Source organism: Dreissena polymorpha, chromosome 16 (assembly GCF_020536995.1).
Source record: "Dreissena polymorpha isolate Duluth1 chromosome 16, UMN_Dpol_1.0, whole genome shotgun sequence".
Lineage (NCBI taxonomy): Eukaryota > Metazoa > Mollusca > Bivalvia > Myida > Dreissenidae > Dreissena > Dreissena polymorpha.
Genome location: NC_068370.1, coordinates 47,165,317 through 47,181,449, shown reverse-complemented (window position 1 = coordinate 47,181,449; position 16,133 = coordinate 47,165,317). Strand labels below are relative to the sequence as shown.

Here is a 16,133-nt window from a genome sequence, read left to right as displayed (position 1 = left end):
GTAAAAATGCATTAAGAGTAGTCTATGCTTCTATAAAAATCAAGTTGAAATCAAATTTTAATTGCATGTTATTTAGAATGTTACTAGCAACCATAATGACGCGCCCCTTATTCCACGACGACGCGTACCTTCACTATTATTAGTGAGCATGTATGTAAATATCGTAAAGGTAAACCATTATTATTCATTTAAATATTTATAGATATTATATATATACATATATAAACACAAACTTTACAAATATTTAATATACACATGCTACCAATATATGCATATCAATACTCGCTCATCTTTCTAAAACGAGTCGCCCCTTACTAATATAGGCCTACCCCTTTAAATTAAGTGTATGTAAATCATATTTGTTTTCCATTTATCGAACATTTTCATTCAAACACAGACACACACATACAATTCACACATAAGTGTAAGTTCAGTTTACAAATATGCACGAACAATACATTTGCGAACAACTAAAAATGATAGAATGATGTAAGTATTTTGTTACAATTTTGAGGGACAAAGTTTATTACTTCTCAACACAGTAAATACACTCTACATTTTATTTGCACACTATGATACTAAATATATAAACCAATGAATAAGTATCTCATACTACTTGTATCTTTACATATCTACGTTCAATTCTACCCTCTCCCAGCTTCTCACTGCACCTGGCTTTTTATACAAATCTGTCCACCCTACCATATTTAGATGTGTGGAAAGACAATGATAGGACCTTACATTTAATTGATATTTATCCCATCATCAGACGTGCATTGTCGAAATAAACCACTGTGGAATAAATTTTCCTCTATTTCGGCAGTGTTGAAACATAGCTGTCACGCTCGGCGGAGAATGGTCATATTACTCGGAATCAACTATAAAGTCATCATTTTTAGTAAAATCAAATCAGATTCAACAAAACAAACAATTTGATACCAAGATGTAATATATTTTTAACAAATAATGCAACTCAAAAAGCAAAAAACATTATTTACAAATATTAAGTGCGCGTACTCGCGACGTCATTATTAACACGTCATACGACACAATGCATGTTCTTTCACGCTAAAGCTGCATTTGTTTAGTGTGTTTTTTTCATTATTTCTTAAAAATCGGAGACGTAGAGGTATGATAAACAGAAAAACAGGTTAGTTACTGATCTTTTTGTATTGTATTAGGCTCGGCACGATTAAAATAATGAAACAATGTTTGCTTAAAATAACTTTAGGATTTTCCGTGTAGTTCGATTGTCCTATTCTATTTTTAAAGAAATAATTTACGACTAAGAAAATTGATGGGATGAATCGAATACTAGGTCGGTGCCGAATAAAGCAAAGTTTATTTTGCTCGGCACGAAAATCTGAACCACTCGCCAAGGCTCGTGGTTCAGATTTTCTAAGCCTCGCAAAATAAACTTTGCTTTATTCAGCACCGACCTAGTATTCTCTATTTATTATTGCAACTGTTGAAATATCTGACAAGCAGACTTTGCCGAGCAACAAACCAGACTAGTCTTTATTATGAAATGATGACCACATGGTATCCTGTTCTGATAACAGATGTCCGCCATGCCCCGATGGCATCACACAAAGCAGTCTAAATTGAGTTCATATACTAAAAGTCTGGCCATTCTCTGTGGTGAACAGTTAACTGTGCCGAATTTGACAAGACTTTTAACAGAAGATGGCAATTCATCTAATGTAAGGGCTCTGTCTTTATTCTGCATTTCGTAGTTTCTGTCACCTGACTTTGAACTGTGATCTGCATCAGGGTTGTCAGAATTTTAATGGAAGCGCAGTCGGGATATCCTGTAGCGACACTATTTCCTTATTCTGATTAATCCACAATACATGAAACTTGCACAGTTGAACAACTTCATCGCCAGAAGCTGTAGCAGCACGAAAATCTTACTCAAGAATCCGGATTCATGAATTTTGACTCTAGAAACTCTTGCTTTTAACGACCCGAGGTTTGTGCTGTCTCAACATTCCTTTTGGCAAATAAAGGAACCGCGTCATCAAACAGAGAGAAATCTGTCCACTGCTTATGTTTCCTCGAACATGTGTCACACCCTTTACACGGTAGCTCCCCTAGTGTTAGATGTCCTTCATTACACTCATATGCTCCTGGTTCACTGGGTATTCGACTAAGGCTGTCCAAATTAACATGTGTTCGACCACTTCGGTGTTGTATCTGAAAATCGTACTTCGATAACACGTCCAACCATCTTGCCATTTGATCTGTTGGTGATCGGAATGACATAATCCATCTCAAACTTGACCAATCAGCCCGTAAAACAAACTCGTTACCCATTATGTAATGTCTGAACTGTGTCACAAATGTAACAACAGCTAAAAGCTCTCTTCTTGTTGCACAGTAACGACGCTGGCATTTATCAAGTGATTTGCTTGCAAAGATGAGGTTTTTCGACATATGCCTTTGCAACTTCACCCCACTGCATCTGCCTTAAACATCCATCGATTGCGAAATTACTAGCAAAGGTATCAACAATAAATATTCCGTCATCCTGTGGATACGACATGACTTCCTTTCCTGTCAACACTGTTTTCAGATCCACAAATGCACTTTCTTGTTAATTGCCCCAATAAAACGCTCGACCGGCCTTCATCAAGCTATTAAGAGGTGCGGCACGATGACTAAATTCTTTTATTAAGCGTCTGTAATAGGAACAAAAACCAAGAAATGACCTTAAATCACTTAGATTTCGAGGTCGAAGCCACTGGCGAACGGTTGACACTTTTTTGTAATTCGGGCGAAGTCCATCACAGTCAATAGTGTGGCCAAGTATATCAATTTGTTTTTGAAGAAGGTGACACTTGCTAGGTTTGAGTTTTATATTTGCCTTTTCTAACCTTCCCAAAATTACATCGAACGGCTTCTGCAAATGTTTTTGCATATGAGCAAATGTCATCGAAATAAATTATTAGTGTTTTTCATTGAAGACCTTTGAACACTAAGTCCATACATCTTTGAAAAGTTGCTCGCGATCCATGAGGACACCAGACTAGTCTTTATAATGAAATGATGACCACATGGTATCCTGTTCTGATAACAAATGTCCACCATGCCCCGATGTCATCAAACAAATCAGTCTAAATTGAGTTCATATACTAAAAATTACAACAATTTACAAATCGCCATTGGTATAGAGAAATAAACTACACTAATAATATTGTACGCATTTTGAATGTATCAACATACATACGTCTTTAAACCAGGTATATAACAGTCTTAAAAACTGAAACGACCTCGGATATAGACTGCACATTTCAAAAAACTAATTCAAAACGTGTTGAAAAATGCACGAACATGGAAACAGCGTTTAGCTACAATTGTAATTACCGATGGCACAACTGAAAACAATGCTCTCTTTGAGACGGTGATCTTTCCACCTATAGAAGTGTGTTTTGGCATAGTGGTCGTTGTCAGTATAGATGTATTATGTTGAGCGGGCGGTGAAATAAGTCACTTCAGATGACTTTACAGTGACGTCATCAGCATTGTTTTGTGACAAGTTGAAAGTAGCCACGTCATATTCTTGCTGTTCCACATTGACTGTATGGTCCAAGTGTTTGGAGTCGCATCCGTCAACGTTAAGAGAAGCGTCAATTACATGCAATGTCCCTGTTAGTTTCACCGCAATGTATCTGTCCTCACAAGATGCACGGAAAATGTTTAATTGGCAATGCCCATTTATAATATTTACCGAAACACGAGATAGAATTTCATCACTCAAGACATAGCTTTGTCCTCTGTACAAATCGCAGGTCCCGACTTCAACGTTGTTGAAAAACACGGTCGCGTCCATGTAATAGGGATTTATCCATGTAATGGCTGCCGGAGTATCAACTGTCGAATGAAAACTGTGTGCGTTGTTTTCGAATTGTAAAGGTGTTGAAAGCATTACATTTACCAGACTGAGTAATAAGGTTCCCCCAATTAACACGAGAACATTCCGAAAAGAAAGTCTTAAACTATTATCACTCATTTTCATTAAATTGCAATCAAGGTATGTGCTCTGTTTTAAATAAAGCACAAGGCGTCCTTTTCTGAGTATAGCAATCGGTCTGAAATAAATAGATAACACAATTATTTCATTATTGTACATGAAAATATGAATTTCATTCACGAAACATTTCACCTTACACGTTTAAAAGCCTTTTCAAAATCACATACGGTATCGACCGCTTGTGTTAGACTAAAGTCCTTTCATTATGATCACCTAATAATGTATATTGTTAAAACAAGTCTAACGAAATTTGCCAATGAAAGCAATTCAGTACACACAATTTCGGATATTATGAGTTCCATAGATAAAAAAAGAAAAAAAGGGCCATATGTGTCGCCAAATCTGATCACATTACAAAATCTTGCCTTCACAATCATCTTCACAATACGAATACTCAGAGTAGAAAGCTGGAGCGAAAATCATCCGAAAGTAAAAGAGCAATTGAGCAGACAAACTTCGGAACGTACAAACGAATCAACGAACGAATGTACATGTATACAAATGCAAATTGAATAAAACACTATCCTAGGGATCATTGTAAGGAAATTGGCAAGTTGGTCGAAATTATATTCTAACGTTGAATATCTCATATCATATGGTATCGCCTTTTAGTCAACATAAGTATTTGAAATCAATGTAAAATAAAATAATGAACATTACCTTTTCCCCGACGTTAGCAATCAGTAACCATAATACCGAATTGAAACAGCAGTTGTTAACAAAATAAAAAGTCCACGCCAAGAAATGTAGCCTAAAAATAAATAAATTGTAACAAATCTAAATATAAATAGACTTATTTTTAGGAATGACTAAATATATAAATAGACTTTATTTTAATTGCGAGGTATATAAAATTCCAATTTCAGTCGTGATAGTGGTTTTCGATTTAAGACCTTATTGTGACATTTGATTGCATTACCTCCCCTATACCCCCCTCATAGTGTCAAGAACGCGGGGTTGTATACAGACCCCGTTTTTAGCATAGGTGCGTTTACGCACCTATGCTTATGGTATATACCACATTTCGAAAATCCACATCGATCGGTTGCCCTTTATGAAGCCTTACCTGATCAAAAATCAGACGAAATATCTATTTAATTTAGTATACGGTCATTCTTACAATTTTTTTTTTGAAACGTTTTTCTAACGTTTTCTTCCAAGAATATTGCTGATACCGTTTTTAGTGAATTTTTCTAAGACCGTTTTATGTTAAAAAATCTTCTTATAACCTAAAACAAATTTCGTTCGTAAAACAATTCTATCTGCACTATAAATCTCAATCTCCTACGCAGTGGCCTCCCTTATACTAGAAGTTACTGACCGGGCGAAGCAAGGGAAGTAACTGCTGTGAGGAGTTTCTATAAAAATCTGCATTCAGAAATCTGTATTCAGAACTCAATCTGTTGTGCACGTCTGCATCTAACGCTAACCACAAGTTTTACGACAAATTCTTGACGCAGACGAATAGGGTAGTGTCTATTTTCATTTGTGAAAAGAATAGTTCGATACAGATCTGTCCGTGCTTAAATTTTGAAAGGCTTGGGTAATTATTTTTCATAAGCGTTTCAAACACTGATGTAAATGGAAAGATTATCTATTTAAATAGTCGGTAATTGTTTGAAATAATTGATTTGAGAAATTCGCGGATGGCGATATCGAACTACATTATACCACGTGACGCCATTCTTCCCTGTATCTTGCACCTATGCTTTTAACGCCATCGGCGCTCTCGTTTATATTGACCTCGTAAGTATAAGTCTGAAAACTACCGAGACCGCGTAACTGGCACTTTGTATAAGTATATTTATATAGTTTCTGTTAATCCATTTCAGACAAATGTCTATTTTAAAATATGTTCAAACATTTTATATAAGCAATTGTTAAGTATTTGGCTTAAATGACTGCCAAATATGCCAAGAGTTGACATGGAGGTATCATAAATTGTGTTTAATGACTAGACACATAGACCCCTGGGTTTATGACACCCTGTTTTATAAGTTGTCTGGACAGTATTCGATCATATCGAGATAATCGGTTTGTGATGAACGAAGGGGCAATTAAACACTGGGTTAAAAATGCTGAAACAAAGAGTGTCAAAATTGGTTTGAACAATTAAAACAAAAACAATTACATTTATCAAGAGGATTAAGTAAATCTGTAACAAGGTAAGTTTTAACAGACATTTAGGTTAAATCAGTTTCTATATGTTGATTACATAAAATCAATATATTTGTTGCTTGTTTTCGTCCTTACTTGTGTTCGTTTATTGAATACAATTAATTTTGAAAGAATTTCAATTTCTGATCCAATGCAAACACTAGCAGAAAGGCCGCAGTTTTGACGGCCAAAATTTGAGCATGCGCAAACGTGACGTCATTATCGGAAAGCCCCAAAACATCCTATACTGTATTAAACGTTATTATGAATCGTTATAGGATAACTCGCTCTTGAGTCGATTTCGCCCTTGAGTCGGAACTTTTTTCTTTGCAGTTTGTCAACATGCGTGTTGTTTGACATAAGTTGGGACCTTGTCATAAACACTTTTCCCTTGATACCCCAAAAAAATAAAATATCGAAATCAAATATTTTTCACGATTAAATTTTACATGACATTTGTGACAGTATAAATAGCTTGCGTGACGGTAAATTCAGAATTTTCAACCATTTTTTGAATATACGTTGGGAACCTAATATTCATTTTAATATGGTACTCAATATAAGCAACAGCTAAGTCCCGGCTTTTATCGAATAGCTTGTTAATCTAAAATCGTACCGCTAACCCGTCCGACTTAAGGGCGAGTTAAACTAGATCATTTTGCGCTGTCTGGTTAACGCGCGTCTCACCTAGGCATCTTCATCCCTGTTCTCGACAACCCTTGAGTTTGATTGGTGCTTGAAAATGGTTGTATGCATTCTAAAATTACCACGACACAAATATTCCAGTAATTTACAAAACAATAAATTATTACGATTTTTGTTATTTTAAGTTTAATATTTGATACATCAAAAAGAGTAAATATACTTAGAGAAGTAAAACTAAATATTAACATTATAAAATGGCTGACCTCTTACTTTTCATGGCGTCTTCCTCTGTCGTTTTGAGCTAATTGTATACCCAAAAACATTTGGGACCGTCATATTAGTGCAAACGTGATGTTAAAATCCATGGTTATTTATCCTTTTCAGAAAACTCGTCATTCTTTTATCGTACACACTTCGTAAAAATATTGACTTCTTTCATTAGAAAATATGTCTTGAAATTACACCGAAAAGCACTCCTTCCAAATAACAATGTTTTACCTTGGGATTTGTCGAGAACGAATAGCATAATATGTTAACAAAAACGCTTGTTTTGTAAACTAAGCATCAAAGTAGATAAATAATTGCCGTTAAAGATTATTTATAAATGATTTGAACATCATTATTCCTATTAGGCACATACAGCTTTAACCCATCGTGTGTGTATGTGTGTGTGAGTATGCACGTGCGTGTCTGTGTGTGCGTGCGTGTTCTATGAAAGTAGTTAATACGAATTTCTGTCCTATTAGAGTTTCTGAAGTTCCATTTTTTGCCGTATTTCATCAATCAACAGATAATTTTAGTGCGTGGAACAGAATAACGCTTTCCCGTACACTTTTTGATATTGTCCTATTTCTTTTTGTGGATGCTGTAAGCTGTAGAGCATAGTTGTGTTATATGGGTGAGACATATTACCATCTTTCTTATGTAATATTTAATTGACAAGTTCGGTAGATACATCGTTTACTTGATAGTCTTATATATCATATAGATGGGCCATCTTTCTTTGTATGTTGATAACTACAAAAGTTATCCCCTAATCGTTTAAAAAGATTTCCGAGTCTGAAACATTACTACACTAAATCAATGAGCGCATTACTCGATTTACGCGTCAGCTTTTGAAATGATTTCAAAATTGATAATGAGTCAGAGAAGACAATGTGAGGTGTCCAATACTTAATACGCCAGGTACACGTTATCATGTTTGAATGTTTAACATTGATCACGATGAGCTGTCAAATGCTTAAGTGAATACAATATATGTTTTGTCTGTTGTGTCTGAAATTAAATAACCTAGGACTCCCGGTAATATAATATGAGCGATATTAATACATAGTGTCGCTAAATTTGGGTTCCCAACAAACTGTTTTGACGACATCGGACGTCGGTAAGGTTTTAATAATGGATTCTTGTTCTTATGAATTATGAGCATAGAGCCATTAATTTTGCAAAGCGGTCTCTTTGATGTACTTATCCGTGAAAGTTAACCCTAATGTATACAATAAATAAATGAACAAATATATATGTGTGTGTGCGTGTTGGTGTGTGTCGATTCTGAAATCGAAAAAGAGTCAATAAACGAACAAATCAGGAAAAACAAGCTCCATGCTCAATGAAACATAACAGACACATTTTAGTCAAACCTTCAGAAACGTGATCCACAGTTTTGTGTTATTGATTCAGAACAACAGATATCCGAGGCCGAACAAAAGCTCAGCGACATAAGGTTTTACGGACTCCTGGAAACAGATTCTACCCAACATTCCCAAACAAAAGTAAGCAAGAAACTTAAACAATCTTAGAAAACTTTGATTAATATTTACCTGTTAACCCTAAAGCTGGTTGATTTTATCTTTTACCAAAAATTAACAAACCTGGTAACTCTGGACTCCCCATAGCGTCAGCGAAAGGCCACCAAACTGATCATATGTCAGAATAATTTGACTTCAACCGAAGACTCCTAGTTGAAAAACAATCCTTTATTCTGGACACTACGGACTTCCTTTAAAAGGAATCATCAAGCGAAATACCAAACCACTCTTTACTAGTTTCCTCAGATGTTGTTTCCCTGCACCCAAACGTACAAAATGAAGACCAAATTGGTAACACGAGGCACAAAAGATCTCCAAAACGGAAACTTAAGTGGAAATGCTTACATCAATGTTTTAATGTTTAAACTTCGAGTTTAAAGGCAAATATTACCCTCAAACCAAAGGACCCGCCATGAGGTCACAAATGACCCGATCATAATTAAAAATATTCATGGGAAACCTTGTAGGACATCTCCTCAAGTCGGTAGATTTAAAACCAAATATTTGGCAGCGTTTCATGGACGATAACGACATGCACTGGTGCCCTGGTCAAGAAACACTTAATGGTTTACTTAAACAGGCTAACACCTCCAACAAAATATTAAAAACTTGTCTTGTTGAGTCGGTCCTATGCAAAACTTCTGGTTACCAAACATGCGCAATTATGCCATCAAGGCACACAGTCCAGAGCATATCAGGCACCATTATTTCCATCAAGGGTACCCATAACTGCCAAACAGCAAATGCAGAATATATCATGGCTGGTACTGTCTTCAACACAAAATAAGTTTGCGAGACAAACAGGCATTGAAAAAACGCATTTACTTGAACAGGAATGATATGAAAACACGTTACTTTAACAGATCCCCGTTGCTGCATACTTAAACGAATTTGAGCACATCGACCTGTGCGATTAATGTCCATATTTTGTATTAACAGCACACCAATCCACAATTCCTTTTATATACAGAGAATGACAAATTTTCTTTCCCGTGTAATCATTTGATTGGATAACTTATGGTTTCCCTCGGTAGCTTAGTTTAAAAACACATAGTTTTACGTGGAAACATTGGTTTATGACGAATTATATCTTTTTATATCCGACATTAGTGCGTGCAACACGGAATATGAATTTCAGAAAACCAAGAACAGATCATTTAAGATACCGTGAAGTTAAAGGTATATTAAAGACTAAATATAACTTTATGTCGATTTCATTCATACGCAAGCTTAACATTTATATTTAGCGACGAATATCTTTTATGGTAGTACAACTGTAATCATTTACCGCGTTTTTTGTAAGATCGGTTGACTTTGGCTAATGTCGGTAAATATTGTAACTGAAGTCGTGAGATGTCCGTTTTGTTCGGTTAATTATTTACAAAGTATAAATCTTAAATGAAAACATGTTTTATATAATTCCACAATAGTTTTATATCAGCGATACAAATATATTACGACGTCAAAATAGATTTTTCTTTTAAAATTGTGTAAAAAATGAACCGAAAGTAATATATTTTCACGACAACATTAAAAGCAACAATTGTGAATCGTAACCAAAAAGACGGTTAACGAGTAAAAAAAAGTAGCAAAAAAGAAAAAAATCTATACGTAGAGTGTAGTAACTTTGACTGCCAGTTGGTAAACACTGCAGCGTATGGTAAAATCCACACAGTCAAAGACAATGTGAAAAATGGACCTGGAAAAGTGGAATACCATGCTTTGTTGTCAACACAAAACTTTAAACAGGTAAGGTCACAGATATATGATCAGAGCGTTTATATAAAATGCACATACGGTAATCATTTATATAGACATTTAGTTCAAAGATGTTAATTACGGGCATTATTATCATTATATTATGGTCTTTGTCTATGCTCTCTTTACTGTAAACATCGAGATACAGTAACCAGAAGTCAATGTGTATTGTGTTTGTTTCAGATCTTGTACTTACTTGTATCTTTGCAGCAATGCTATAGTTATATTTGTTTCTGCATTTAGCAATCGTGGACAGCCTGGGTGGACCATCACGTGTAAACAATATGCTGTCCACATTGAACCTCAAAACAATATTGGAAACCAACTTAAAAATAATGGAACAGCCAGCTGGTGTGGTGATAGAGCAAGTTGCGACTGAATCAGCTAGGATTGAAGCTAGCGATGCTATCTTAAATGAAATGACGTAAGAATATATTATTTTGATTATCAGCGATAACAATACATTTTTTGTATCACTATATGAAAAACATCAAACTATATAAAATGTGTTGTAAAACCAATTATCTATGTTGACCGCCAATCTCACAAGTGTAAGTAAGGCAACTTTGGCAGGGCTTTTCATACAAATCCCGCGGGTCAGAATGTCTGACCCATTCCCAATTCAAAATACAAGTATTTTCGCCCAATTAGCTGAAAATTTTCCCAATCCTAGAATAATAGCCAAAATAGTATGTCAAAAATAACAATAATCTTCTTAAAAACATCATGGTTTTGTTTTATAAACAAATTTCATGGCTGGTAGATCAGCAGTTCACACATTTTATGGCTGGTAGGTCAGAAGTATGATTATTAACCTAATAAAATTCCAATATATTATGTTAAGCTGCATTATAAATGTGATATTGCATGTCAATATTTTACTAGATTGCAATGTCAACTATGTTTCCAGTTGAAGGAGGGGAACTCCCGCAGGTTACTCATATGCATCGATGGAAGTCCAGTCTGGAAGTTAGTTCTCAACATACGTCACGCCAACTGTTCCAAAGTCAAGATGCTTTACAAGTTACAGGCATTTCATGGCTGATGGGACAATGACATTCATTGGATAAGTTGTTCAGCCAGTGTCGGGACAATGACATTCATTGGATAAGTTGTGCAGCCAATGTCAATATGAGTGGCTGTCGAAAGAATTATACATTGGCTTTAACAGTTTCGAAATGTGTGCTCAGTTGTTCATAATGGTCGTCGTTTTGATTTAACAATTTTTGTTTCAATCTTGGTTAATGTAAGTGCAATTGATATTTTGTATAACTGCTTTTATCGATTCTTTATCAATATTCAGATAAGTATATCCAAAGCAGACCTTGAAGCAAGTTGATTTAGTTTTACAATGTTTGGTGAAACATACAATGCACATGATGCTATGGCAGATGTGGCAGCACTTAGAAAATTGCTCCAATTTGTGAATCTGTCTTCAAAAGTTCTAATGACCCACAGCTTTTCCCCATTGGCTGTGTCAAAAAAAAAATGCTTACAACAGTGCTAAAGCCCAGAACTGTCCAACATTGAGCCCACTCATTTCCTGAAGTGTAATAAAACGGCCTATGGCTGAAAATATTGCTGGGTCAAGGCTAAAACTTGTGTATTTGACAATAATTAATAACAGGGGTGGAGAGGATGCAGTACGTGATGTTTTCATTTTAAAAAATGCTGAAGGCTTGTCTAGAGTCACTTTTAAAAAAAAAGTGTTACATGAAGTTGTTCTAAAAATATGTAATTACTTAAACGAATGATTTGCAAGAAAATTTCAATTACATGTTTTATTCCAGTACCTTGAGTAGTTTTTCAGTAATAACATCAGTCAGATTGTGTGCATTTCTTTATTTATTTTTACGTTACAGTGATTTCAATTAAGTTAAGAAATATGGTACTGAATAGTCGCCTTAATGCCCTTTATAAGCTAGTGCACAAAATTTCAACAAAGCACCCTTAGTACTTTTTGAGTTATCGTAGGATCCATTTTGTGTGACTTTTTGTTTTTATTGTTAGTAACAGTGACCTGATCAATTAAAGGGGAAAATCGAAGGGTTGTACTTAATCCCTACATTGCCTTTTATTTGCATGCCAAGTTTCACCAAATTTGCTTGAGTATGTGTAACTAACTGCAGGATATAGTGTAGAAAGCCCTGTCCATGTCAAAGGAACTTGTACATGTAAGTATACGTTTATTAAGTTTCGTTATGAAATGTTGCATTTATATTTTTGTTTCTGAATTGTTATTAACTGAAAACAAGCTTGTTAGTTAGGTGGTCATTTGAATTTAAATCTAACAATGTTAAAGATCTTGGTTAACAGAGAAAAATACTTAGTATACAACTTTGTATTTTTTTCACTTTTCAGACCTACTCATGCCTTCACCCCCCACCCCCACCTCACCAACGCCATCCCTACATTGGCAGATTTAGCATTACTGCATAATTTATTAAATGTATGTATAAAGAGAGTAAGAACAGTGAAGGTGTTCACTGAATTGGTAAATAACTCTGTTTATTTTGCTTATTTTGACCATTTGCCATTATGTGGTTTTGAATTTCTTGAAAAATAATTCTAATAGTCCTATTACATTTTAGTGAATTGTTCAAAATATTCACCGGCAAACTGCTTTTTTTTACTTTGATTTAAGCTGAGAACATGTCGCTGCTAAAATATAAATGCTCAAATTCCAAAGAAATAACATACAACTTATAAAAAAGAAAATTGTGTATGTGTGATGTTTGCAAACACGGGTCGAACTTATAGTTTTGACGGACCTTACATAATAAATAAGATTTTTTTTCATTATTGTTATCACTCAATTGTCTTGAATGATATTATTTTATCATCTACAATCATATCCTGTACTAAATATACAAACATTGTTAACAAAAAATGCTAAAAAATATGAGTTTATTGAATTTGTTTATCCCCAGGGTTAATTTAATTTAGAAGAAAAATCAAATTATGGGTCATCATACAGAAAAAAATCACGAAAATTGTTTTTGCATGGAAAGCCACCTTAAACATTTGTAATAACACCACATATGGTATGAAGTTTATGAAAATAATACTTTTGATGGGTTTTGGCTCACTTTTCAGGCACAGGAAGCTTAGTCGTCGAACTAAACCGCTTGATATATCAAAGTTCTCTTCTCGAGTGGATATAACTTATTATAGGCTAGACTTTAACAAATTTGAGTCTTGTATGTGTGCCCTTTTAGCTGTAAAAATTTCATTTTTAAATATTTCTGCACACAATTTTAGTGTTTATGGCTATTGGCGAAAATCGAAATATAAAAATTGCTATCAAAAGAATACATTTTGATACCAGGGCCCAGTGAACCAAGAAGCAAATAGTCCGAGTCAATGGACAGTGACGAAATGATACTTATTGACTGGTTCATCCACTTGTAAAAAGCCGTTTTGAAAGGACCAAATATAAAATGGGCCTTCTTGATAATCTGAGTTTAGCCGGCGACAAGTTATTTGACTTGCACGAAAAAAACAATAAACTCATGGCAGTTTACCGAATCTTTGGTTTTTGCAAGTACTGTAAACACGTTGTCACCAATATGTGTTCATTATTTCTGCAATTTATCAACGCGACCTTCATTACTTATTTATACAGGTACATTAAGTTACTTCAAATATGTAGCCGATACGGTTAGTCCAAATAATTGCGTTAAAAGTCCCCTTTCGCCTTTGATATTTACATCCAATATTCTGACATTGTACATTTTTACTATCTATACTTTTAACAAGTGTTAAACTCATTTTACAGAAAAAAATAAAAATGTCAATCGACGACTAGGCTTTCCGTGCCAGAAAAGTGAGCCGATCGAGAGGCTTTCCGTGCCACAACGAAAGCGAAAGTATGCATTTTTTTAAGTAAACTTGATGAAAATTACTATATAGCTTACATTGAACGTAAAGATTTGATTATAAAGATGATATCAATGACACTATATATTTGACATATTACGGAAAAGCTATGTTAAAAAGTCATCAAATAGGCATGTTTGCACAATTGTTCCATCACCCTCGTCATCACTTCATCTTCGATAGAGTTTGTGATAAGTGTTTGGACCTGCGAAATACTGTGAACATGTAGTTTCATACATGCTTCAACTCATGGACCACCTCTTTTTATGCAAAAATGTGTTTACGGGTTTTAATTTTAATTTTTTTACCTGTTTTGTGAATTTCGAGCATCCATTTTACTTGTTTATGACAGAGAGGCAGCGAAGAATGACCAGATAGGCAGCATTTTGACAGAAAGGCGACCGATATGCTTCTACACCGTGTAACGGGTGTGCAATTTAAGTTACATTGGAGTTAACACAATATAACTCAATGAGTGTTTCTATATTCGGTGAAACATTTTCAAATGAGTTGTTTACTTAAAAAGGAAGGAAAAACCACAATGGTATTTTTTCTATCCAAAAGCTAGGCTTAGTACTACAAAAAGAATCATCTCAACGTGCGGAGGAAAAGTCCATACATTTCTATACATCATCGTTGTATTGTTACTTATCATAAATAAGTAAGGGTTTTCCCAGAGATTTATTCAAACCGTCTACTGTTTGAACTTAAAAAGGTAGCATTTCATTCCCAATTAAAATACGTATTCTTACGAATGAAAAAGGCCGTTAAAATCATAAATGTACGCCTAGAGATTTTGTCACAATTCAGCTAAACAAACTTAAGCAAACAGGTCTTATAGTACTGACTAGACCAGTGCTTTACTAAGTAATAACATATAGAACGTCATTTTCAGTTATGGGAGCCAAATGTCACCATAATTGATCTCATTAGCATAACCTCCAACTGTGTATCCTAATATTAATACAAAGCAGCCAACAAGCAACTTGGTGGATGGACAACCATTTTTTTCTTAACTTTTCTCAAAATGAACTTCAGTTCTAGCCAAAATAACAATTGCGAGAACCAATAACGCAGACAGCAACTCAGAACACTAGGCTCTAACAATGGAAATATGCAAACACATGTTTTTAACCAACAATACTTATCATCAGCATAATTGTCATTATCAGCAGCACCACTGTCTGCAGAACCACCAACATCTCTATTGTCCTTAACTCTATTTACGTTATTGTATTGAATACAAAATATTAGGCTATACTGATCCATGTTATAAGTTCTAGATAGAAGGACAGTAAACAACGGCATGTGAAATACATGTACAGTTTTAAATTTAAAACTTTTAATTAATTCTAATTCATCCATACACATTTTAGAGCAGCATAATAATTCAATATCATAATAGAAGTTTTATTTATAATTCTAAAGCAATTTTGACACATACTATTTAGTGTAAAAGTTGAATATCAATATCGCATATAACATGAAATTCTGTACTTACAGTACCGTCATTTAGTATTATTCTTATATATGTCTTGCAACTTCACTGATAAAAACATATATTATAATGTAATAAAAAAGTAGCACCCAGTAAATTGATTTCATCTATGTGTTGTTGTCAAGCCGGTATAATTTATATAACGCAAGGCGTATGTGGATTCATGTTTATTCATTAATACCCAAGCAACAAGTGTGCACCAAACTATGAAGCATAATAACTTAAATTAAACATAAGCAGTAGAGATAACTCATATAGGATCTAGTATTCAGTAATACACAGTCATGTCCCATTAATTTTTGCTTGACAAACTAAAGCATCTCCCTTCTTTACAAATAAAGTTTAATGTTTTCCT

General features: G+C 34.5%; 1 long non-coding RNA gene across 1 annotated transcript; it reads right to left on the bottom strand.

The window, feature by feature from the left end:
• Positions 1-230: 230 nt before the first annotated feature.
• On the bottom strand, positions 231-4,775 carry LOC127862149 (uncharacterized). Its single transcript, XR_008040467.1, has 2 exons — positions 4,694-4,775; positions 231-4,091 (listed from the first exon to the last, which is right to left on the bottom strand). It is a non-coding gene; the product is annotated as an uncharacterized LOC127862149 (long non-coding RNA).
• Between the last annotated feature and the right edge of the window lie 11,358 nt (positions 4,776-16,133).